The sequence below is a fragment of the Myotis daubentonii genome, chromosome 2, assembly GCF_963259705.1.
Source record: "Myotis daubentonii chromosome 2, mMyoDau2.1, whole genome shotgun sequence".
Classification (NCBI taxonomy): Eukaryota; Metazoa; Chordata; class Mammalia; order Chiroptera; family Vespertilionidae; genus Myotis; species Myotis daubentonii.
In genome coordinates this window covers 22913975-22939758 of record NC_081841.1, presented here as the reverse complement: position 1 = coordinate 22939758, position 25784 = coordinate 22913975, and positions in this window count along the sequence as shown.

Genomic DNA, 25784 nt, shown 5'->3' with positions numbered 1-25784 from the left:
GGGGCGAGGGGGGGTGGGGGCGGGGGGTTGTCCCTCAGCCCAGCCTGCACCCTCTCATAGTATGGGAGCCCTTGGGGAATGTCCAAGTGACAGCTTAGGCCCGCTCCCCTAAGCCACAGTCTGGCCTCCCTCTGCAGGAGGCAACCAGTCAGCCGATCAGGGGATGATGCTAGCCGGCCCTGCCCCTCATCGCCCCACCACCAGTAGCCTTCCTCTACAGGAGGTGACTGGTGGGCCAACTGGGGGATGGCACCGGCCGGCAAGCAGCTGGCCCGGCCCCCCATCACCGCCCCATCACCGCCAGTTGCCACCCTCCAATTGCTGTCCCCTCCCTCTTCCAACTGGCACCCACCTTGGCTGGTCTGGTGCCACCTTCTCACCGGCCCCACCCCCCTGCCAACCTGTCATTCCGCCATTTGGTTGATTTGCATATTAGGCTTTTATTATATAGGATTTTTTTTTTGGGTTTGGTGAAAATATAGGATTTTGCTAACAATGAATAATCATTCTCATCTTCATCACATTCCTATGATGTCAATATCTGGGATTCTAATATTTTGTGATATTTTCCTACTGGATAGGAAGTTTACACATTCTCTCACCATGGCAGGAGAAAATAATCTTAAAAGGCTGGAGGGAAAGAAAACATTTATGGTAACTCATTTCATGTGGTTGGATTTTTATTTTATTATTTATTTTTACTTTATGTTTTTCAAACTTTCTGCAATGAAATAAAATGTATTTACTTAAAGGGGCATGCAAACTTTACATTAAAGGAATTTGATTACATGCTGATTTACTTATTTATTTATTTTATATATTTTATTGATTTTTTACAGAGTGGAAGGGAGAGGGATAGAGAGTTAGAAACATCGATGAGAGAGAAACATCGATCAACTGCCTCCTGCACACCTCCCACTGGGGATATGCTCGGTACATGCCTTTGACCGGAATTGAACCTGGGACCTTTCAGTCCGCAGGCCGACGCTCTATCCACTGAGCCAAACTGGTTAGGGCCTTATTTATTTTTAAATAACAGTTTATAGAGCCCAGCTGGCATGGCTCAGTGGTTGAACATCGACCTATGAACCAGGAAGTCACGGTTTAATTTCAGTTCAGGGCATATGCCACTTTCCTACCCATTGCAGAGGGAACCCCTGAGCATGATTGTCTAGAAGTCCTAATGGAGGTTTACTCCAGCCAGCCAGATCTAACAGATAGGCCTTTACAGAATCCAGTCAGAGTGTTGTTCACGGATGGCAGTAGCTTCCTAGATGAAGGAAAAAGACAAGCCGGGTAAGCAGTGGTATCAAACTTGGAGGTAATAGAGGCACAGGCCCTGCCTGAAGGATGGTCAGTACAGAGGGCAGAACTTTGGGCCCTAGTCAGAGCCTTAAATCTCAGTAAGGCTAAGCATGCCAACATCTACACTGACTCGTGCTATGCCTTTGCCACCCTGCATGTCCATGGGGCCATATACAAGGAAAGGGGGCACTTGATGGCCAGAGGAAAAGGAATCAAAAATCAGAATGAGCCAAAACCAGTTTGGCTCAGTGGATAGAGCTTCGGCCTGCAGACTGAAAGGTCCCGGGTTCGATTCCGGACAAGGGCATGCACCTGGGTTGCGGGCACATCCCCAGTAGATGTGCAGGAGGCAGCTGATCGATGTTTCTCTCTCATCAGTGTTTCTAACTCTCTATCTCTCTCCCTTCCTCTCTGTAAAAAATCAATAAAATATATTTTTAAAAAATCAGAATGAGATATTGAAGTTACTAGAAGCAGTCTGGGAGCCCAAGGAAGTAGCTGTCATCCCTTGTAGAGGACACCAAAAAGGAAAAGACTCAGTGTCAGAAGGGAACTGTCACACAGACGCAGCAGCAAGGCTAACTGCTAAGGGGCCGGTGGCGCCATCGAGGAGCATGCTGGTTCCTGAATTACCTGAACCTCCGAAATACACCCCTCAAGACGAAGAATGGGCCCAACGAGAAGGGGGTAAAAGGACAATGGAAGGTTGGTGGATATTCCTAGATCATAGGGTATACAATCCACAACAGTTAGCTCATAGAGTAGTACCCATTTCTGGAAGACGGCTCTAGCAGACACTATCTAATTGCCTGTCTCCCCTACTTACGTGCCTCAGTCTCTCAGAGCTTCCTCCTCTGTGCACAGAACAATGCAAGGCAGGCTCCTGTAGGACCGGTAGAAATTCAGTGCTGTGGGCAGGCTCCCTTTGAAGATCTAGAGGTAAACTTTACAGAATAGGGCCTAGTAGAGGAAATAAATATATTTTAGTTTTTGTCTGCATCTTTTCAGGCTAGGTTGAGGCATATCCTACCCACACAAAGAAGGCGAGAGAAGTCACTAAGGCGTTACAGAAGGACATAACTCCGTGGTATGGAATGCCATTAACCATCAGGTCAGATAATGGCCCAGCCTTTGTAGCTGAGGTAGTAGAGCAGGTAGCTAAGACCTTAGGAATTAAGTGGAACTTACTTACAGCCTACAGGCCCCAGAGTTCAGGGAAAGTAGAACACATGAGCCGGACTCTCAAACAGACTATGGCTAAGCTATGTGCTAGGAGACAAACTTATCCTGGACAGATATCTTATTCTCCTCTATTATCTTCCTAGCCATCATCTCTCCTGAGGTTTGTTTGTTTGTTAGTTTGTTTGTTTTTATCATCTGGTCATCTCTATTCCTGAATATATCTTCCTTATTGTATACTTAGGTTTTGTGATAGTATATGTAACTATTTGTTTTGTTTTTTTGTGTGTGTTCTTTTTTTTTTTTAAATATATTTTATTGATTTTTTACAGAGAGGAAGGGAGAGAGACAGAGAGCTAGAAATATCGATGAGCGAGAAACATCGATCAGCTGCCTCCTGCACACCCCCCACTGGGGATGTGCCCGCAACCCAGGTACATGCCCTTGACCGGAATCGAACCCGGGACCCTTCAGTCCGCAGGCCGACGCTCTATCCACTGAGCCAAACCGGTTTCGGCTGTGTGTGTTCTTTTAAAAATATTTTTATTGATTTCAGAGAGAAAGGAAGAAAGATAGAAACATCAATGAGAGAGAATCATTGATCGGCTGCCTCTTACACACCCCACACAGGGAATCAAACCCATAATCCAGGCATGTACCCTTGACCGGAAACAAACCTGGGACCCTTCAGTCCCCAAGCTGTTGGTCTATCCACTGAGCCAAACCGCCTAGGGCAGTGGTCGGCAAACTGCGGCTCACGAGCCACATGAGGCTCTTTGGCCCCTTGAGTGTTGCTCTTCCACAAAATACCACAAGCGGGCGCGCACGTACAGTGCAATTGAAACTTCGTGGCCCATGCGCACAAGTCGATATTTTGTGGAAGAGCCACACTTAAGGGGCCAAAGAGCCGCATGTGGCTCGCGAGCCGCAGTTTGCCGACCACTGGTAGGGCAACCATTCATTTTGTTTGGTTCTTCAGCTTCTCATTCTTTAATCTTAAGAAATATGTTGGTGTGTGTGCTCCCAGACCATGTGTGTGCACGCCCTTCTGAAGGAATAAGATATTTGCCTTGCTGCCTGGCTCCCAATTGTGCTTTGTATTCTACCAGGACCGCGGATTTTGGGCGCTTGCATTATTTCTAACAATACTATTTAGGACAATTAATACTTTTCAGACTTTGGAGAGGGGTTTATATTCTAGTGCTGGGTTGTTGGACAAAAAGCACATTGCAAAGCATCTTTTTTTAAAAAAAAATCTTTATTGATTTCAGAGAGGAAGGGAGAGGGAGTGAGCTAGAAACATCAATGATGAGAGGGAATCATTGAGTGGCTGCCTCCTGCACGCCCCACACTGGGGATCGGGCTGCAACCCAGGCATGTGCCCTGACTGGGGATCCAACCGTGACCTCCTGGTTCATAGGTCAATGCTCAATCACTGAGCCATGCTGGCAGGGCTCAAAGCATCTTTTATGACAGTTTAAGAGAAATCAAACTAAAGTCTTCCGTTTATATATGAGCAAAGTGCACTTATACGTTTGTCTTCACTTTCCCTTCCCAATAAAAAAAATATAGCACTCAAAAAAAAAAAATGTCTACATGTCGGCCCAGTGACTGAAGGGTCCTGGGTTCGCTTCAGGTCAAGGGTACGTACCTTGGTTGCAGCCTGGATGTTGGACCTGGTCCCGGCATGTGGTGGAGGCAACCAATTGATGTGTCTCTGTCTCTCCCAGTCCCTTTCACTCTTTCTAAAAAAATCATTGGAAAAATATCCTCGGGTGAGGATTAACAATAACAACAAATAAAAGCAGTGTTTCCAAATCTGCTTTGAATAATTAAAAAAAAAAAAAGAAATATGTATGTCTCTAGAAGTCAGGACTAGATCTGGTCTAGCCAATGCTAATGCCATGTAAGATATCAAGAAGGTTTGTTTTCTCATGGAAGTCTTCTTTCTTTAAAGAGATCATACCAATAGTCAACACATAGGAAAGGGGAAGGTCTGTCCACTACATTGGTTCTCAAATTGAGCTACACATTGGTGTCACTGACAGGAACTTTAAAAAACACTAAACCCTGGGCTCCACCCCCAGAGATTCTGATTTTGTTGATCTGGGCCGTGTCCTGGACATCAGGATGTGTTTTTTTAAAAAACTCCTCGAGTGAATCTAGTTGTTGAGAGCCACTTGTCTAGTCCAGTGGTTTTCAAACTTGTATAATGTAGTCAGGGATCTTGTTAAAATGCAAATGCTGATTCAGGTAAATATTGGGTGGGACCCAATTTTGAGATTGAGTGAGTCTCATATGAATACAATTACTTCAAGAATTTCAATTCTCTCATTTTCTAGAGGCAACTGGGAGATATTTTAAGGATAGATGAAGTCATTTTAATGGCCTTCTATCAGATGTCCTCAGATGGCTCTAGAATTCTGCAGGAACAGCATGTTTGTATGCTGACGGGGAAGATCAAGTACTGAAGGAATAGTGAGAGTGCAATAGAGGGAGCAGCAAGAATTCCAGAAACATGCCCTTGAGCAGTTCAAAAGGATAAGATCAAGTACAAAGCAGGAGGTAATGACCTTAGAAAGGAGTCTGGACCTTTCATGCAAGGACAGTTCACAAGGCAGAACTCTACCAACCTTATTTTGTAATTTCAAGGGAGGACATTTCTCCTAATATTTCCAAGATTCTCTTTACTAACATAACAGCTTTTTGAGGAGGGCCTGCTTCTCAAAACTGAACACAGGAAAAGAAGCAGTTCTGAGCAGCTCAAAACTAGCAATATGAAACTATTAAAATAAAAAAAGAGGTGTGTTTTTTTAACAATTGAAATTGAGAAAGAAAATTTTAGTCTTCCAACTGATAAGTGGGCAAATGATGGTTCTGCATTTTGCACTGAATGCTGAGGAGACTGATACATAATTGCTTGAAAATGAAGCTAAGATCCTGTAGCTCTGTGAACAAAACTCTCCAGGACACTGTGGGTGTCTCTTTGCAGGAGATCAAACCCTGCTGCTTGGAACCAATAAGCACCCACAGATCCACAGATCAATCTGCTTACAGTTTGCTTCTCAGATACATTACTTATTATTTCCATTAATAGCATTTCTGGGAAGACAGCTATAAATGGACATGTCCTAAATTTAATCCAGGTTGATTAACAAAAAAATGACATTTAAAAAAATATATTTTTTTTATTGATTTCAGAGAGGAAGGGAGAGGAAGAAAGAGAAAGAAACATCAATGATGAGAGAGAATCATTGATTGGCTACCTCCTGCATGCCCCCCACTGGGGACCGAGCCTGCAATCTGGGCACGTGCCCTTGACCGGAATCAAACCTGGGACCCTTCAGTCTGCAGGCCGACACTCTATCCACTGAGCCAAATCAGGTAGGGCAAAAACATGATATTTTTATGACTATGACAAATAAAACAGCAGTAGTCAATCATAATTTGTGCTCAGTGGAGAAGCTGTATGTATTAACTCCTTACTGAAAGTATATAAACCTTCTCATTTCTCCAGTCACTGTGAGTAAGTGCACTCTCTCCTTGCTCTTCATGAAGGTTCCTCATGAAGGAGTAAATAAACTTTGACAGGTGCTCAAGTGCGATATGTCTGAGAAAATTTGCATTGAAAAGATTATGAGGCATGAAATAATCTGCTGGCGTGTCTTACCTGGCCAGAAAAAATAAGCCAAAGCAGATGTTTTTGTGTATAAGCAACATATACACACAGATTTTGTTAATTTCTACACAATTTTTGATCAAATGAATGGGTCCATGTATACACAAAGCATAACTATAAGTTTTAATATTTTTATACTAAATAAAATTATATATTCTGAATAGTAAATATATCTAAAGTAATAAATAAAAATGGCATTGAAATAATGCAATTAATGTGTTTAATAAGTATCTCTTTTTTTTTTTTTTAATATATTTTATTGATTTTTACAGAGAGGAAGGGAGAGAGATAGAGAGTTAGAAACATCAATGGGAGAGAAACATCGATCAGCCGCCTCCTGCCCACCCCCTACTGGGGATGTGCCCGCAACCCAGGTACATGCCCTTGACCGGAATCGAACCTGGGACCCCTCAGTCCGCAGGCTGACGCTCTATCCACTGAGCCAAACCGGTTTCAGCAATAAGTATCTCTTTTACATAATGTAAAAGATTGGCCTTCATAGATAGAAATTAAGGGAATAAGGTCTTATTTCAGACTTTGTCGAGATTTCAAATTATGGTGGATTAGAGGAACTGGGGGAGGGTTGAAGGGGGATTAGGTCAGTGTAGGATCTGGGCTGTGACCACGATTTCTGTGACTTCAAAGCTGGGAAAGGCAGGACATATAGTTCCCAGGTCCCTTTTTATAGTAAAAGATAGAGGAGAGTGTTGATCAAAGGGGAATCTATCAAAATCGACTCATCACCAGGAGCTTAGTCCCTGGGAGGAGCAGATGATAGGGCTGGCCCTGTCTGGGAGCTGACGAGGTTTGGTGCACAAGCCCTCTCAGTCCTTGTCCCCGTGGTGCACAGCTCAGAGCCAGTGACGTCTGCAAGGACCACTAGAGAGATGGGGAGACGGTCCGAGATGTGGGAAACAAGCTGTGCCCCAGAATGGGAGTGGGTGCAGGCAAGCACAGAAGAGGAACCCCACAGGGCAGCGCTAAACTCTGTCTCTAGGCCCCCTAAGAGCCAGGCCAAGGTGTCCTGGCCTACTGACCTGGGGGCAAGGGGGGTCAGCAGCCCTTCCCCATTTTGACAGTCAAAAAAATCTAAAGGTGTATCTATACAACATCCTCAGGTAGTGGTGTTCTTTTCTTCAAAAAAAAAGGTCTAATTAGACTTGTAAAATAAGAACATCTAGTAGTACCTGCCTCTTAGTAACAAATTACTAAGCATCAATTAAATTTCCGGGAATCCCGTTAGGTTGTTTCTATACTGGCAGATCCCCAGGCAGGGAGAAAATAACTTCTTCTTTTTTTTTTAAATATATTTTATTGATTTTTTACAGAGAGGAAGGGAGAGAGATAGAGAGTCAGAAACATCGATGAGAGAGAAACATCGATCAGCCGCCTCCTGCACATCTCCCACTGGGTATGTGCCCGCAACCCAGGTACATGCCCCTGACCGGAATCGAACCTGGGACCTTTCAGTCCGCAGGCCGATGCTCTATCCACTGAGCCAAACCAGTTTCGGCGAGAAAATAACTTCTGATACTAATTAGGTCCCCAAAGGAAAAGATATGTTCAGACCTACTGAATTTTGGCAAGAGCATATCTTACACTTCTGCTCATTTTATAATACTCTATTCACCAGAAAACACCAAAAAAGTGTTTCTTTTTCATATTGGTAGAGCAGATACCATAGAATATAATTTAGAAGATTGAAGCCTTTTATAGCTGTAATATGTTTTATAACATAAAAGATCCTCAGCTAATTATATATGAAGCAAAACCTCTGGAATGGGCAAAGAAAAACCCTGAAGATTATTGTTAAAGGTGTTGGGTGATGCCAAAATATAATGTAAACATCAAAAGGCAAATGAACCTGGCCAGTGTGACTCAATGGTTGAACATCAACTTATGAACCAAGAGGTCACGGTTTATTCCTGATCAGGGCACACGCCCAAGTTGTGGGCTCCATCTCCAGTGGGATGTGTGCAGGAGGCAGCCGATCAGTGATTTTGTCTCATCATTGATGTTTCTCTCTCTCTCTTTCTTTCTCCTTTCCTCTCTGAAATCAATAAAAATATATATTTTAAAAAGGCAAATGAAGCCCTAACTGGTTTGGCTCAGTGGATAGAGCGTCGGCCTGCGGACTGAGGGGTCCCAGGTTCGATTCCGGTCAGGGGCATGTGCCTGGGTTGCGGGCACATCCCAATAGGAGATGTGCAGGGGGCGGCTGATCGATGCAGTACATTAGTAAAGGTTTACAAGGCCTGTTTATACACCATTTGACTTTGGATTCTTTTAGTTCTTGTGATAAGGTTGCCTCTCGGCCCTTAGGAGCAGGAAGCACCTATCAGATGGAGGCTTATCTCCTGCTTTTAGGGAGACAGGTAGGTCAGCATTTTCTTCTTCTTCTTTTTTTTTTTTTTAAATATATTTTATTGATTTTTTACAGAGAGGAAGGGAGAGAGATAGAGAGTTAGAAACATCGATGAGAGAGAAACATCGATCAGCCGCCTCCTGCACACCTCCTACTGGGGATGTGCCCACAACCCAGGTACATGCCCTTGACCGGAATCGAACCTGGGACCCTTCAGTCCGCAGGCCGACGCTCTATCCACTGAGCCAAACCGGTTTCGGCAGCATTTTCTTCTTGCAGGCAGTTTCTTATTAGTAAGTTGCTTCCATTCAAAGTAATCAGTATGTCTTTGTGGGATATCTTCGGGCAGCCTCCCTGGGTCCTGAGAGCGAGTCACACCAAATCTGAAAACTACGTTACGATGTATTACCAAAGGCCCATGAAATTGCTCCCGAACCACAGCCTTCATCAAATTACAATGCAAGGAACCAGGGATAATATCATCTCATACTGTAGAGCTTTTACATGCCATTTTTACTCTTTTCCAGGGACAAGTCCCACACAAAGTGCCCCCGTTTCTAACCTACCAGGACTGGTCAAGACCTTTCTATAAATGAACTGCAGGATCCTCACTGCTTGGGCAAGTGTTCACTACAGTTCACACTACTTGAACTGGGAACTGCCCGGAATGACAATCTGGACAAGAAAAACACTACTGAAAAGTTCTGGTACCATAGATAATATTCTTGATGTAATATATGCAAACTGGTGTAAGGATACAAAAGATTTTAAATGAGATATTACTAAGCAGAACTAACTTTGCCCCACTCTTCTTCTCCATTGCACATAGATCAAAGACCATTTGGATATGGAGAAGCAGTTTAGAGTCTAAGTAACAGGGTGTAGATAAGGAGATAGGTTTCCTCAACTCTCTTAGGGTCCCTGGATGGCTCTGCAAAATCAACTGGCAAAGACAAATTAACCAGAGAAAAATATCCAAATTTATTTAACGTAAGTTTTCTGTGACACGGGAGATTTCATAAGTAAATGAAGACCCGAAGAAACCGACCAGTGTGTTTTTAGGCTAGGTTAAATGAAGAGCGTACAGCTGTGGAAGAATATTGTGGGTTAAGGAATATGAAGTACCTGTAGTTAACTTGGGAAAACTGAGCAAGGACTGTTTATTCAGATTCTTTTTGGCATCCCTTTGTCTTCAGAGATAAGCATGGTCCTTTCCTCCAGGTATAAGGAGGGTGACAGTTTATAACCTGTTTCAAGAAAGAAAGGAGAGGGTAGGCCCTTTCAGTTTCTGGTGTGTGTTTTTTTCTCAAACGCTTTCAGTTTAAAATATTTAATATGCCAAGGTACCATATATGGGGGTAGCATGTCCCAAACCCCATCAAGAGCATAATGTGAATGAAGGAGACTTTGTATCTTGACACTATGTCAGATAAAGTCCCAGATTCAGGAATATTGAATAAATACCCTCTTTTAAGTGATATGAGAGTATAGAGAATACCACTTTCTTTTTTGTTTGTTTGTTTTTTAATTTTATTTTCTTGTTTAAAGTATTATAAATAGTAGTACATATGTCTCCTTTTTTTCCCCCATTGACCTTCCCCTGAGAATCCCACTTTCTAAGTAAGTTCTTAGATATGGCAAGCCATTAACTAGAACGGGGTCTTGTTAGGGTCCAGCCCCAGCGGGTCCAGGGGTCCCCAAAGGTGTGGATGGAGTCAGTGAAGAAGGAATGACATGGAGACAGCGTTTAGTTGATCAGCAGCCTAGCAGGGATCTCTAGCCAGGATCTCCAGCCAAGTTCTGTCTTTTATTGTCTTATTACATCTGTATTTATACCAGTTGATTTTAATCCTGTCAATTTCTATTCCAAAGGTTAGGGTGTTTCTTATCTCCATTCCAGGGGTGTAAAGATTATGTAGCTTAAAGATTATGTAACTTGTTCGGAGTTAAAGTGATTAACTACCCACCTGGCATTTAGTTAAGGGGTTTTATTCCCTCCCTAACTTCAGGGAAAAATCCCTACCTGGGGAAACAACCTTTCCCAGAGAGGTGACCTTGGTTAAAACACATAGCGCCAAGAAGGTGAGCAAACATATTAAGAACAGTATGCCATATACACCATGTCCCTTGAAACATATGCTGTGCAGATGTTTCTTTCCTACAGCGACTGTGTCAAGCAGCAAGGATGAACTGGCTTCCGGCAGGGTCTATTTAGTGTCTCTACCTGAGGGCTAAAATAGTTGCTGGAAGATCACAATAGATACTGCAAATTAAATTCATAAAAGATAATATTCATACTCCAGACTGCTTGATGCTCCCTCTCTGCCAGAAGCTGGTCCACCCTTGCTGCTTGACACAGTTGCTGCAGGGAAGAAACATCTGCACAGCATACGTTTCAAGGGACCTGGCGTATATGGCATATGTTTGCTCCCCCTCTTAGCGCTATGTGTTTTAACCAGGGTCACCTCTCCGAGAAAGGTTGTTTCCCCAGGTGGGGATTTTTCCCTGGAATTAGGGATTAACAGGACTAAGGAAGGGAATAAATCAGTAAAACCCCTTAACTAAGTGCCAGGCGGGTAGTTAATCACCTTAACTACGAAGAATCACGCTTAAGCTACATAATCTTTACTTAGTATAATCTCCTTCAGTTACTTCCTTGTAGCTTAACAGAACAGTAGAGTAGTGACCTTGGATTGGAGATAACAAACACCCTAACCTTTGGAATAGAAAGGATTAAAATCGCCGAAACCGGTTTGGCTCAGTGGATAGAGCGTAGGCCTGCGGACTGAAAGGTCCCAGGTTCGATTCCGGTCAGGGGCAGTACCTTGGTTGCGGGCACATCCCCAGTGGGAGATGTGCAGGAGGCAGCTGATCGATGTTTCTCTCTCATCGATGTTTCTAACTATCTCTCTCCCTTCCTCTCTGTAAAAAATCAATAAAATATATATATAAAAAAAAGAAAGGATTAAAATCAAATGGTATAAATACAGATGTCACAGGAGAACAAAGAGAGAACCTGGCTAGAGAACCTCTCTATGCTGATCAACTGAATGCTGTCTCTGTGTCATTCCTTCTTTGCCGACTCCATCCACACCTTTGGGAACCCCTAGACCTGCTGGAGCAGGACCTCAACACCTCTCACCACAAGGTCAGGGAAAAGTAAACATTTGTTTGTTGGACACCTCAGTTTTGTGAGGTAACTATGCTATTGGAATACCTAGGAGTTCCAAAAGTCTCTAGCCAACTTTCACACTTTAATCACAATAGTTCAGTTTTTGTCAGGTTTTCATGGGGGAGAGGGGTTGGTGGGACAATTTTTTGACTTGAAAATGTAATTTTAAGAAAATAACAGTCTAGGGCAGTGATGGCGAACCTTTTGAGCTCGGTGTGTCAGCATTTTGAAAAACCCTAACTTAACTCTGGTGCCATGTCACATATAGAATTTTTTTGATATTTGCAACCATAGTAAAACAAAGACTTATATTTTTGATATTTATCTTATATATTTAAATGCCATTTAACAAAGAAAAATCAACCCAAAAAATGAGTTTGCGTGTCACCTCTGACACGTGTGCCATAGGTTCGCCATCACTGGTCTAGGGGGAAGACTTAAAAAAGAAAAGAAAAGAAAGTACTACATTGGCCACAGGTCAAGGTGGAAATAGTGATGATTCAACCTTTTCCATCCTGAAGGAAGTCCAAAACTGCAGAATTTCTGTTGGCTTTACATGTTTGTCAATCTCAGTTTAATTAATAAAGTTAAAATATGTAGAGTTAGTTGATTCCTTAATCTTACTATGCAGTACAGATGGCTGATACTAAGATTGCAGAACTATGAGCAGATTTGAAACAGGGAATGGTGCCTAAATGTGTTGTCTACTTGTATTCCCAAGGATGTTGGACCTCAAAGTTCAGACTTTTAAGGAATTTCCCATTTAAATCAGTGTCTTATTAAGATTGTCAAGAAAATTCTTTGTCTAAGGTTTAACATGTTGTACAAGCAATAGACTGGTCAGCCATGGAGAGAAATTCCTTTTATAATCAAAAGAAATTTCAAAAATATCACAGGAAATGCATTACAAAATTATGAGAACCCTGGTGCTGCCCCCTTCTGACAGGGTCTGGCTTAGGCAGATTAAAGAAAAAGGACAAAGTCCTACATTACTACCCCTGTCAAATTGTTATACAAATTGTTTACCTACCCTTATCAGCTTGCTACTGAAGCCACTACCAGTAAGACCTTCCATCCACACTTCACTACCATGGACAGCTCCCTATTGTCTCCCATTGTCCAGAGTGGGTTAGGTGCTAGTCTCTGTGTATTTTCAAACACAAAAGTCAAACTCTATACGTGATTCTAGAAACTCTCTGCACTTAGCTGAGATTGACAAAGTGGCAACATTTTCTCCCACCAGAGTGAAGCTGGTGTGTGCAACAGAGAAAGAAGGGAGAGCCCACCACCAATTTCTCTTTAAAGAAATTCTATTAATGCAGCCAATTTGAACTTGTTTTCTGTTTTCCCCTTGTGAACAAAATTAAAAAGAGTCTGCAGACTTTGACTAGAAATAAATAAAGATTTATTCAAGGAAAAAAAAAAAGAAATTCTATTACCTTTCTTGATCACTCTCCTTGCCACTTATAGACACTTTATTTTTTTAAATATATTTCATTGATTTTTTTAAAGCGAGGAAGGGAGAGGGATAGAGAGTTAGAAACATCAATGAGAGAGAAACATCGATCAGCTGCCTCCTGCACACCCCCTACTGGGGAATGTGCCCACAACCAAGGTACATGCCCTTGACCAGAATCAAACCTGGGACCCTTTAGACTGAAGGCCGATGCTCTATCTACTGAGCTAAACCAGTTAGGGCAGAGACACTTTAGATGAGTGGTAAGCTAATAATAACAAAATCTGTTTCATAACTCTTTCTTACTCTGTGAATCGCCACCTGAGGATATTTTTTTCCCATTGATTTTTAGAGAGAGTGGAAGGGAGGGAAGGATGGAAAGAGAGGGAGAGAGAGAGAGAGAGAGAGAGAGAGAGAGAACGATGTGAGAGAGACACATTGATTGGTTGCTTGGGGATCCAACCTGCAACTTAGGTACATGCCCTTGACTGGAAATTGAAACCGATACCCTTCGGTGCTCAGGCCAACATTCTAATCACTGAGAAACACTGGCTAGGGCTCATAATCTCTTAACATGTCTTACTAGAGCATCTGTCCCCTCCTGTTCAGAGTTTTGTACCGGAAGCCGGTCCATCCTTGCTGCTTGACACAGTCGCTGCAGGGAAGAAACATCTGCACAGCATATGTTTCAAGGGACCTGGTGTATATGGCATACTGTTCTTAATATGTTTGCTCACCTTCTTAGTGCTATGTGTTTTAACCAGGGTCACCTCCCCGAGAAAGGTTGTTTCCCCAGGTAGGAATGTTTCCCTGGAGTTAGGGATTAACAGGACTAAAGAAGGGAATAAATCAGTAAAACCTCTTAACTAAGTGCCAGGTGGGTAGTTAATCACCTTAACTATGAACAATCATGATTAAGCTACATAATCTTTACTGAGGATAATCTCCTTCAGTTACTTCCTTGTAGCTTAACAGAACAGTAGAGTAGTGACCTTGGAATGGAGATAACACCTTTGGAATAGAATGGATAGGATTAAAATCAACAGAACTAGATGGAGATAGGATTTTTGGCAAAGGTCAGATAAGAAACTATGGACATGAAACAAAGAACTGTAGAAGATCAAGGGAGGACCCAAAACATACCATGATGTGACTATAGAGGCATGCTTATAGGATCAAATGGTATAAATACAGATGTAACAGGAGAATAAAGAGAGAACTTGGCTATGCTGATCATCTGAACGCTGTCTCCATGTCCTTCATTCTTTGCTGACTCCGTCCACACCTTTGAGAACCCCTGGACCGCTGGGGCTGGACCCCGGCAGTTTTGGAGGCCTCTGATAAAACACCAAAACAAATATAAAAGGTAAATTTGCATTTGATTACATATTTAGAATTATACCTTTAAACTTGCCACCTGAACATGTTCTCATAAAATCTACCCCCCATTCCACAAGTTTGAATTCCCTCTAATTACACTGTGCAAATGAGTATATAGAATTAACATTAAACACCAAAAATGCATACATAGTACAAATCTGCACCAGTTCCAATGTATAGTTTTCCCCCCCTCATCAAGCAATCGTCTGACACCAGCTGGGTGTCCTACAACTCAATTATGACACTATCAATCTAGAAACAGCATCAGGGCCCTAGCTGGTTTGGCTCAGTGCATAGAGTGTCAGCCTGCAGACTGAGGAGTCCCGGGTTCAATTCTGGTCAAGAGCACATGCCCAGGTTGCAGGTTCAATCCCCAGTAGGGGACATGCAGGGGGCAGCTGATCAATGATTCTCTCTCATCATTGATGTTTCTATCTCCTCTGAAATCAATAAAGATATATTTGAAAAAATAAAAATAGCATCAGATTCCACAAGTTAAGGCTTAATTTCTACAAGACTGATCACTAATTCAGATGCCAATCACACATCATAAATCCTGTGCTTCTGACGAACCATCTACAAATCAGAGGTTTCCATAACCCTCTTCTTGAGTTTGATTAATTTGTTAGAGTGCCTCACAGGACTCGGGAAATTCATTTACTTACTAGTTTATTACAAGGCTATTAAAGAATATGAGTCAACAGCAGATGAAGTCAACATAGAAAGAGGTCCAGAACAAAGAAGCTTCTGTGGTTTAGGGCCCTGCACAGAGGCACATGGATACTTCCGGTTCCCTAACCTGGAAACTCTAAATATCATCCTTTTGGGTTTTTATGGAGGCATGACTCACAGGCATAATTGATTAGATCATTGGCTATTGGTGATTGAACTCAATCTTCAGGCCCTCTCCTCTACTGGAGGTCAGTCAGAGGTTGGGACTGAAAGTTCCAACCCTCTAATCAGAAGGTTGGTTTTCCTAGCAACCAGTCCACATTCAGCTTACCTAAAAACATTCCAATCACCTCAGTAACATAACAAAAGAAAGATGCCTTAACATTCTTATTAGAAAATTCCATGGATTTTAGGACCTCTGGGACAGGAATGAAATACAAGCCAAGTATATATTTCTTATTATAAATCACATAGTTTTCTGTAATACCAGAGCAAAAGTAGTAAAGGTGTGTGGCCCCTGGAACAGAAGCAAGTGAAAGCCCCATTTACGTGGTCTGCTTGAGTAAGAGGCAGAGTTGTGCCATCGGGCCTTCTCAGAAGATTGGCTACTGACATACTATTTAATTTGGCTCATAGTTTGTCTCTTCAATATTTTTAGGAGTGATAGGAAGAAATACATTTTGAAAATCTAATGGCCTTTCCTACCTCTCTGCTCTTTAAGCAATTTTGCCATCTACATGGTAAGTGGTCAATATTTTATTGAATTGATTAATTTATTTATAAAAGTTGCAACATACTGCAAATAGTATTTTATATCAGTATAGATACATCTCATTTAAGATTTAGCTTTTCATCTTGATCAAAATTGATATTAATCAGTTTTCAAATGCCTTTTGGAAATACGTTATTTCTGTGAACTTAATCTTTATACTGTTTGCCCACTCTACCACTGGGTGCTATTTCTTTGGCTCATTGACATTTAAGATATAGATGACATTTACCTTAGTTCTTGACACCATCATCTCTACAATTTCCACTACCAAGGGATAATTGGTCTGTCTCTAAAACTCTTTAATCCAATTTGTTCTCTACTCTATAGTTTATCTCATCACTTAAACCCTTCAAGTATCAGTACTTAAAGTTGGTCATTTAATAGTCTTAAATATCTATATAAATAAAAGCCTAAGTGACCATTTCGGAGGCTACACACACTGACTACCAGGGGGCAGACACTTAACACAGGGGTTGCCCCCTGGTGGTTAGTGCACTCCCACATTGGGAGTGCCCACCGGCTGGGCAGCAGCCACTCCCTCCCTCAGTAGTTCTGCAGGTCCAATCTCCAGAAAATGGGCCAGGCACAGACAGACCAGTACCACTGGCACAATTCTGCCAGCATCCCTGGCCTCCTAGAAGTCGACCTCAGGCACCGGGGCTGCTACCCCTCCCTAGATGCTCCGCAAGGAAGAAAGGATATAAAAGTGGCCGCCAGGTGGCTCCCAACAACCGGGGTGAATGTCAGTGTGACGGATCCAGATCCTGGTTCCGGCAAGGGCGTCCCTCCCAGAGGGCTGATCATGTCCCGGCCCACCCCTCTGGGGACCCCACTTGTGCACATATTCGTGCACTGGGCCTCTAGTTTAGTATAAAACCCTTAGCTTGAGTTGGAAAAGATTTCAGCCTTCTGACTGGTCTCCAGCTTAGAACAGCTCTAATCAATTCTCCAGTTACTTTTCTTTCTTTCTTTTTTTTAAATCCTCACCCGAGGATATTTTTCCACTGATTTTTTAGAAAAAGTGGAAGAGAGAGGGAAAGACAGAGAGAAATATCGATGTTAGAGAAACACATTGATTGGTGCCTCCTGCATGTGCAGGGCCCAAAGGAGCCTGCAACCAAGGTAGGTTGCCCTTGACCAGAATCAAACCTGGAACCCTTCAGTCCACAGGCTGACACTCTATCCACTGGAGCCAGCCAATTATTGATTACACTAGGGGCCCGGTGCAAGAAATTCGTGCAAGAGTAGGCCTTCCTTCCCCTGGCTGCCAGCACCAGCTTCCCTCTGGCACTGGGACCCGGGCTGCCTTCCCTCAGGCCACCTACAGGCACCCAGGACCCGGACTGGCTTCCCTCTGGCCCCAGCTTGGTCAGAAAGGACGTCCAGAATGATGTCCGGACTAATTAGCATGTTACCCTTTTATTATTATAGATGGGAATTTAGGACTACCGACTTAAGATTTTTTTAAATTTGGAAATTTGAATTTTGATGTTGAGTCTCATGATTTTTTAAAAATATTTTTGTATTTATTTCAGAGAGGAAGGGAAAGGGAGAGAGGATAGAAACATCAATGATGAGAGAAAATCATTGATTGGATGCTTCCTGCACGTCCCACACTGGGGATCCAGCCCACAACCCTGTCATGTGCCCTGACCGGGAATCAAACAGTGACCTCCTGGTTCATAGGTTGATGCTCAACCACTGAGCCACACGAACCGGGCTTAATCTCATTATTTTTAAATGTTGGTCATACTTCCAAAAATTTTGTTGCCCTGGGTGGTGTGGCTTAGTTGGTTGAGCATGGTCCTGTGCACCAAAAGGTTGCTGATTCAATTTCCAGTCAGAGCACAAGCCCAAGTTGCAGGTTCAGTCCCCCATGGGAGGCAATCAGATGATGTTTCTCTCACATTATAGTCTCTCTCTCTGAAAGAAAATCAAATATATTCTCACACTAAAGAATCTACACTAATAAAAGAGAAAAATGGTAATTGACGTACGACGATACCCTTTTCATTGGCTAATCACGGCTATATGCAAATTAACTGCCAACTAAGATTGGCAGTTAACTGCCAACAAGATGGCGGTTAATTTGCATATGTAGGCACAATGCAGGGAGGCGAAAGGGAAAGCAGGAAGAAGCCCCCTGCCACTGACAGTGATCGGAAACCCAGAGGGGAGCTAAGAGCTGAGGGGCCGCCTTTGCCCTGCCCCCCAGCCATGATTGGAGAATCAGGCGCCTTTGCCGCCCTGGCCAGTGATAGCAGGAAGTAGGGGTGGAGCCAGCGATGGGAGCTGGGCACAGTCGAAGCTGGCAGTCCCGGGAGCTAGGGGTCCCTTGCCTGGGCCTAAAGCGGAGCCCACGATTGCGGGGCCGCTGCAGCTGCAGGTCCCCGCTGCACGAGCCGGACACCTAGGCCAGAGGCATTAGGCCTGGGCAGGGGCAGAGCCTGCAACCGCGGGGAGCTGGGGGTCCCCTGCCCAGGCCTGACACCTCTGCCGGAGGCCTCAGGCCTGGTCAAGGGGCCGATCCGGTGATTGGTGATCGGAGGGTGATGAAGGTCAACTCCTCTGGCCGAGGCATCAGGCCTGGGCTGGGGGCAGAACCAGTGATGGGGGGAAATGAGGGTCCCCTGCCCAGGCCTGACACCTCTGTCAGAGGCGTCAGGCCTGGGCAAGGGGCCGATCCTGCGATTGGAGGGTGATGGGGGTCAACGTCTGAGGGCTCCCAGTATGTGAGAGGGGGCAGGCTGGGCTGAGGGACACTCCGCACACACACACACACCCAGTGCACGAATTTCGTGCACCGGGCCCCTAGTGTTGACTATAATCTGAAAGTCAAATTTAACTGCAGTTTGATTTCCCCCCACAGATCTTGCTATACAGAAGCAACCAGTTATGCCCTGTGATAAAAATCCAGAGCAATCCAATAGGAATCATAGTAAAGATGAAAGAAGGAAAAATAAAAAATGGAGAGAAGGAGAAGGAGAAATGGAAGAAGAAATGGAAAAGGATGGTAAAAAGAAACTGGAAGAGGAACAGGAGGAAGAGAAAAAAGAAGAAAAAATGGAATGTGAGGAAGAATATCCGGAGAAAAGATTAGTCAGCAAGCCCCTCATGGACACTCTCTGGGCAACGTTTAAGTTAAACAAATGCCCCACAAAAGGACATAGTCTATCGCTTGCATTTGAATTTAACATGACAGAAAAACAGGTAGGACAACGTATTTCTTTTTTAAAAGAAATTCTTTTTATTGATTTCAGAGAGGAAAGGAGAGAGAGAGAGAAAGAGAGAGAGAGAGAGAGAGAGAGAGAGAGAGAGAGAGAGAGAGAGAGAGAGACATCAATGATGAAAGAGAATCATTGATTGGCTGCCTCCTGCACGCCACGCACTGGGGATCGAGCCTGCAACCCAGGCATGTGCCCTTGACTGGAATCGAACCCAGGACCCTTGAGTCCACAAGTCGAGGCTCTATCCACTGAGCCAAACCAGCTAGGACCAACATATTTCTTTATTCACAGATTCGCTTATATAGTACTATTACCTATTTAAGCCAATACCCTTATTTTTGGATTAATCACCTCCTCTCTCTCTCTCTCTCTCTCTCTCTCTTTGCAGGTAAATCAATGGTTTTTTAAAAAGAGAAAGAAATTCAAACAAGAAATGTATAAGCGAAAATACAAGAGCGAGCTCAAGAGGTAAGAACATTAAGTTGTAAGAAAGTGAAAATGGAATACAGGGTTTGGCAAAACTAGGTTTACAGTTGTTCGTATGAAAGATAATACAAAAGTTACTAAATAATAATACAAGAATAAATTGTGCTTTTCATACTCACAATTGTAAACCTGCTTTTACCATACTGTGCATATTGACTTTGGGGGATAGATTGTATTCACATAGTTATTGGCTATCCCATAAACATGTTCATGTTTCTAGCCAGTGGCAAAGAGCCATTTACTGCCCTATTTTTCACTCTACTCAACACACAAAAATGCAGAGGTACATGATCATTCCACTATTTACCATGTAGACATATTAGCAAATATACAACTGTAGCCATTATGTATTTTTAAAGCATTTTATTTTTATATATATATATTTTTTTTACAATTTATTTATTTATTTATTAAAATTAAATCTTTATTGTTCAGATTATTACAGTTGTTCCTCTTTTTCCCCTCCATAGCTCCTCTCCACCCGATTCTCACCCTACCCTCTGCTCTTACCCCCTCCCCACTGTCCTCATCCATAGGTGTATGATGTCTCTTCCTGAACCCCCCACACCCCTTCCCCCCTGAGAATTGTCAGTCTGCTCCCTTTCTATGCCCCTGATTCCATTATATTCACCAGTTTATTCTGTTCATCAAATTATTTATTCACTTGATTTTTAGATTCACTTGTTCATAGATATGTATTTGTTGTTCATAATTTGTATCTTTACCTTTTGCTTCTTTTTCCTCTTCTTAAAGGATACCTTTCAGCATTTCATATAATACTGGTTTGGTGGTGATGAACTCCTTTAGCTTTTTCTTATCTGTGAAGCTCTTTATCTGATCTTCAATTCTGAATGATAGCTTTGCTGGGTAAAGTAATCTTGGTTGTAGGTTCTTGCTATTCATCACTTTGAATATTTCTTGCCACTCCCTCTGTCCTGCATAGTTTCTGTTGAGAAATCAGCTGACAGTCGTATGGGTACTCCCTTGTAGGTAACTAACTGTTTTTCTCTTGCTGCTTTTAAGATTCTCTCTTTGTCTTTTTGCTCTTGGCATTTTAATTATGATGTGTCTTGGTGTGGTCCTCTTTGGATTCCTTTTGTTTGGGGTTCTCTGTGCTTCCTGGACTTGGAAATCTATTTCTTTCACCAGGTAGGGAAAATTTTCTGTCATTATTTCTCCAAATAGGTTTTCAATATCTTGCTCTCTCTCTTCTTCTGGTACCCCTATAATTCGGATGTTGGTATGCTTGAAGTTGTCTCAGAGGCTCCTTACACTATCTTCATATTTTTGGATTCTTTTTTCTTTTTGTTTTTCTGGTTGGGTGTTTTTTGCTTCTTTGTATTTCAAATCTTTGACTTGATTCTTGGGATCCTCTAGTCTGCTGTTGGATCTCTGTATAATATTCTTTTTTTTTCTTTTTTTTTATTGCTTAAAGTATTACAAAGGGTATTACATATGTATCCATTTTATCCCCCCGCCCTAGACAGTCCCCTAGCCTCCCCTATCACCCAGTGTCTTATGTCCATTGGTTATGCTTATATGCATGCATACAAGTCCTTTAGTTGATCTGTATAATATTCTTTATTTCAATCAGTGTATGCTTAATTTCTAGTTGGTCCTTTTTCATAGCCTTGAGGGTCTCACTAAATTTATTGGCGGTTTCTAGAAAATTCTTGAAAAAACTTAAAAGTGTGGTTTTGAACTCTATATCCAGTCGTTTGCTTTCCTCCATTTCTGTCATTTGTGACCTGTGTCTTTGTCTCCGCATTTTTTATGCTTCCCTGTGTTGGTAGAGTGGCTTTCTGTGCTAGGTGTCCTATAGGGCCCAGTGGCTCAGCCTCCCCAATTACCTGAGGTGGACACTCTTGGTACACCCCTCTGTGGGCTTTGTGTACAGTCTTGTTGTAGTTAAGCCTTGATTGTTGTAGGTATCACTGGGAGGAATTGACCTCCAGACCAATTGATTGTGAGAATTAGCTGTGTCTACAGTGGGAGAACTTCTGTGCTGGAGACACCCTTCTGGGGCAAGACTTGCTTCAGTGGGGCTTTGGTGCTCACTGAGTCTGCCCACTGAGTGTGTCCCTTATGGATCTGAGGAGTTGTAATCTGGATGGTCCCACTCTGACCACTGGGTACACTGACTCTTGGATCTCTAAGGAGGTGCTAATTTAGCCTCTGCCTGAGGCTACCCAGCAGGAGCTACGGAGAGATCTGCAGATTCCTCTTCTTTGTTTGGGGTTTGGAGGTGCCCAGATGAGGCCCAGCTATGAGGCAATGCAAACTGCTGTGGGGCCTTGGGCCTTCTCTTGGAAGTTCTGGGTCTGTCTGGCCCAGCTGCAGTTAAGTTAGGTAATTTTAGATCACAAAGGGCCAGGGAATTCATATGCAAAAGCCTCTGCACACAGCTTGGGTGGGGCAGGATCTCAGGTAATCAACAGGGCAGAGCAAACAGCTTTGGCTGATCCTCAGCCCTGCCCTCAGGGGCCCCGAGTCTCACTGTTCCATGGTAATTGCTGCAAGCACCTCTGAGAGAAAGCCGCCTTCAAGTTCCAAATTCTGACCGATGCCAGACAGTCCAGTTTCTCCCCATATGAGTCTGGGTCCCCAGAGACTCACCCGAAACTGGAGTTCAGAGCAGTCAGGAGCTTGTGTCTCCCTCCCAATTGAAAAAGATAGCCGCGTCCTTAGTTGCCAGCCCTTTCCACGTGCGCCTCCGTACCTCTGCACTTTACTTCCACACCGCACCTCCTCTGAGTCTCAGTGTGCTTTTCTCTTTCCTTCTAGTTGTAGAATTTCCACTCGGCCAGCCTTCCTGTGGTTCTGGATGATGTCCGTTTTGTCTTTTCGTTGTATTTTTGAATTGGTTGTGTGAGGCAGCAATTTCCGGTGTTTACCTATGCCACCATCTTGGTTTCTCTTTATATTTATTATTATCATTATTTTAATCCTCATCTGAGGATATTTTTTCATTGATTTTTAGAAAGAGTGGAAGAGCCAAAACTGGTTTGGCTCAGTGGATAGAGTGTCGGCCTGCGGATTGAAGGGTCCCGGGTTCGATTCCGGTCAAGGGCATGTACCTGGGTTGCGGGCACATCCCCAGTGGGAGATGTGCAGGAGGCAGCTGATAGATGTTTCTCTCTCATTGATGTTTCTAACTCTCTCTCTCTCTCTCCCTTCCTCTCTCTAAAAAATCAATAAAATATATTTAAAAAAAAAAAAAGAAAGAGTGGAAGAGAGAGGGAAAGACAGAGAGAAATATCGAGGTGGGAGAAACACATCACTTGGTTGCCTCCTGCATGCTCCCTGACCAGGGCCCAGGCGGGGGGGAGCTTGCAACCACGGTACGTGTCCTTGACTGGAATTGAACCTGGAGCCCTTCATTCCACAGGCCAATGTTCTATCCACTGAGCCAAACTGTCCAGGGCCATTATTTTTTGTTGTTGATTACAGTATATAATTAATAATTTTATCTTTTTCATTCTGTAGATACTGAATATATTTTGATATTTGTCTTTTCTTTCTATTGGCAGAAAGAAATGTGATTGAAAGAAATTAAGAAGAGAACATCGGTATTTTTAATAGCACTGGGCAGTATATAGAATTTTTATATATTATTATTTATGTATGTTTATATACATATATCCATTTATTGACTCACTTGATTATCACTCTAAACCACAAATGAGGAAACTGAATTGCTGGGAAATAATGTGATTTCATCAAGTTCCAGTACCTAAATTTCTAAGCTTGAATTTGTACTTTATTCCCTCAGGCATTTTCATTTAGGCTATGTCAATTTGTGTTTCATATGTAATGTTTATGTACTCCTAATTTTCTCTATTAAAATTCTAATGTGGCCCTGGCCGACGTGGCTCAGTTGATTGGACGTCATCCCATGCACCAAGAGTTTGCTGGTTTGATTCCTGGTCAGGACATATGCCTGGGTTTTGGGCTCCATCCCCAGTAGGGGGCATGCAGGAGACAGCTGATGGATGTTTCTCTCCCTCTCCCTTCCTCACTCTAAAGTCAATAAAAACATTCTTTAAAAAAAATTCTAGCCCTAACCGGTTTGGCTCAGTGGATAGAGCATTGGCCTGCAGACTAAAGGGTCCCAGGTTCAATTCAATGGCATGTACCTTGGTTGTGGGCACATCCCCAGTAGCGGGTGTGCAGAAGGCAGCTGATTGATGTTTCTCTATCCCTCTCACTTCCTCTTAAAAAAAAAAATCAATAAAATATATTTTTAAAAAATATTCTAATGTGGAAATATTTCAAATTTCTTGTACTTTCTCCACCTCTATAATGTCTTTACCTCTTTGACATTTTTTTAAAAATATGTATTTTATTGATTTTTTACGGAGAGGGATAGAGAGTTAGACACATTCATGAGAGAGAAACATCCATCATCTGCCTCCTGCACACCCCCTACTGGGCAAGTGCCCGCAACCAAGGTACATGCCCTTGACCGGAATTGAACCTGGGACTCTTTAGTCCACAGGCCGACGCTCTAGCCACTGAGCCAAACTGGTCAGGCCTCTTTGACATTTTTAAATGTGTTTTAGGAAGATCCCCCTGGTCTTCAGTGGGGATAGTTTTCCAAATTTAACATTTTGATATATGTTAAGTACATGGACTGTGCTGTTGAACATTTTGTATAACACGATCCTCATATATAAATGGAGTTCTGGAGGATAAACAAGAATATATTAGCAATTGTTTACTTCTGCAGAGAACTGAATGGAGTGCAAAGAAGTTTCTAAACATTCTGTTTTTACACTACTGTGAATTTTAAACTTTATAATGTCAGTTCATTGATTTTATTTAAGAAAAAAATCAATGAAGAAGTTACTAAGTTCTGTGGAAATGTTCAGAGACTGGAAGGGAAATCTACTATAGAATCAAATGGGTTAGTACATTCTGCAATCTGTCCCTATATCTCTCACTGGCCTTTCTGCCTTTTGTCTACAAAACTGCTCATGAAGGGTGATTTTGTCTGTGTCTGTAACTTAATGAGAAGACCCCCCACCTCCTCCCCTCTTTCAATGGTACATGTTTCATCCCAGGTAGAGGGCATTTCAACAGGTCCAGTTTACAGCAGGACAATGAACAATGGGATCCCGGTGGAAATTGAATAGCTCCTTCTCACCCAAAGGTGCAAACTAACCCATCCATTTTCATGGGATGTACCATTGCAAAACCCAGTAGTAGATGCCTTTCCCAGGATGGATGGGGCTGTGTTCCCAGCAGCACAGCATGCTGATCCATGGTGGCATTTGCGGCAACGGCTGCTTCCCTCCACGCCTCTATGGAAGGTGCCGTGGTAGGGATCCCCAATCTGACATATGGACAGCGGGCCATGCTTGTTGGTCATTCAAATGTATAAAGCCTGGGACAGTGCTTTAGTCCTCCTGGCCGAAGTCGTTTTCCCTGTTAGTAATTTGATCTGCTGCCTAATATTCCATTTTTCCCCCTCTCTACCACCCCCCTGCTGGTTGTGGATTATAGGAGAGATAGACCCTCCATTCAGTGTCATGTTCTTTTGCTCAGTTTTGCATATCATGACTTTGGAAATGTGACCACTGATCACTGCTTCTTCAACAAGGGAATATGCACCTGTTAATGAGGTTATCTAATCCCCTGATGATGGCAGCCTGGTTTGCACGGTGATGGGGAAAGCTTGGTTTAGGCCAGATGAAGTGTTAACACAAACCAGGGCATATTTATTTATTTTTTTAAAATATATTTTATTGATTTTTTTTTTTTTTTTTTTTTTTTTTTTTTTTTTTACAGAGAGGAAGGGAGAGGGATAGAGAGTTAGAAACATCGATCAGCTGCCTCCTGCACACTCCCCATTGGGGATGTGCCCGCAACCAAGGTACATGGCCCTTGTCCGGAATCGAACCCGGGACCCTTGAGTCCACAGGCCAATGCTCTATCCACTGAGCAAAACTGGCTAGGGCGAACCAGGGCATATTTAGAGCCCTCGCTTGGAGAGTGGGGGCCAATAAAATCAATTTGTCAATCCCTCACCAGTTTGGAACCCATGGATGAGCCCAGACTCCTTTGATAGCTGCCTTGGGCATTGTTTACA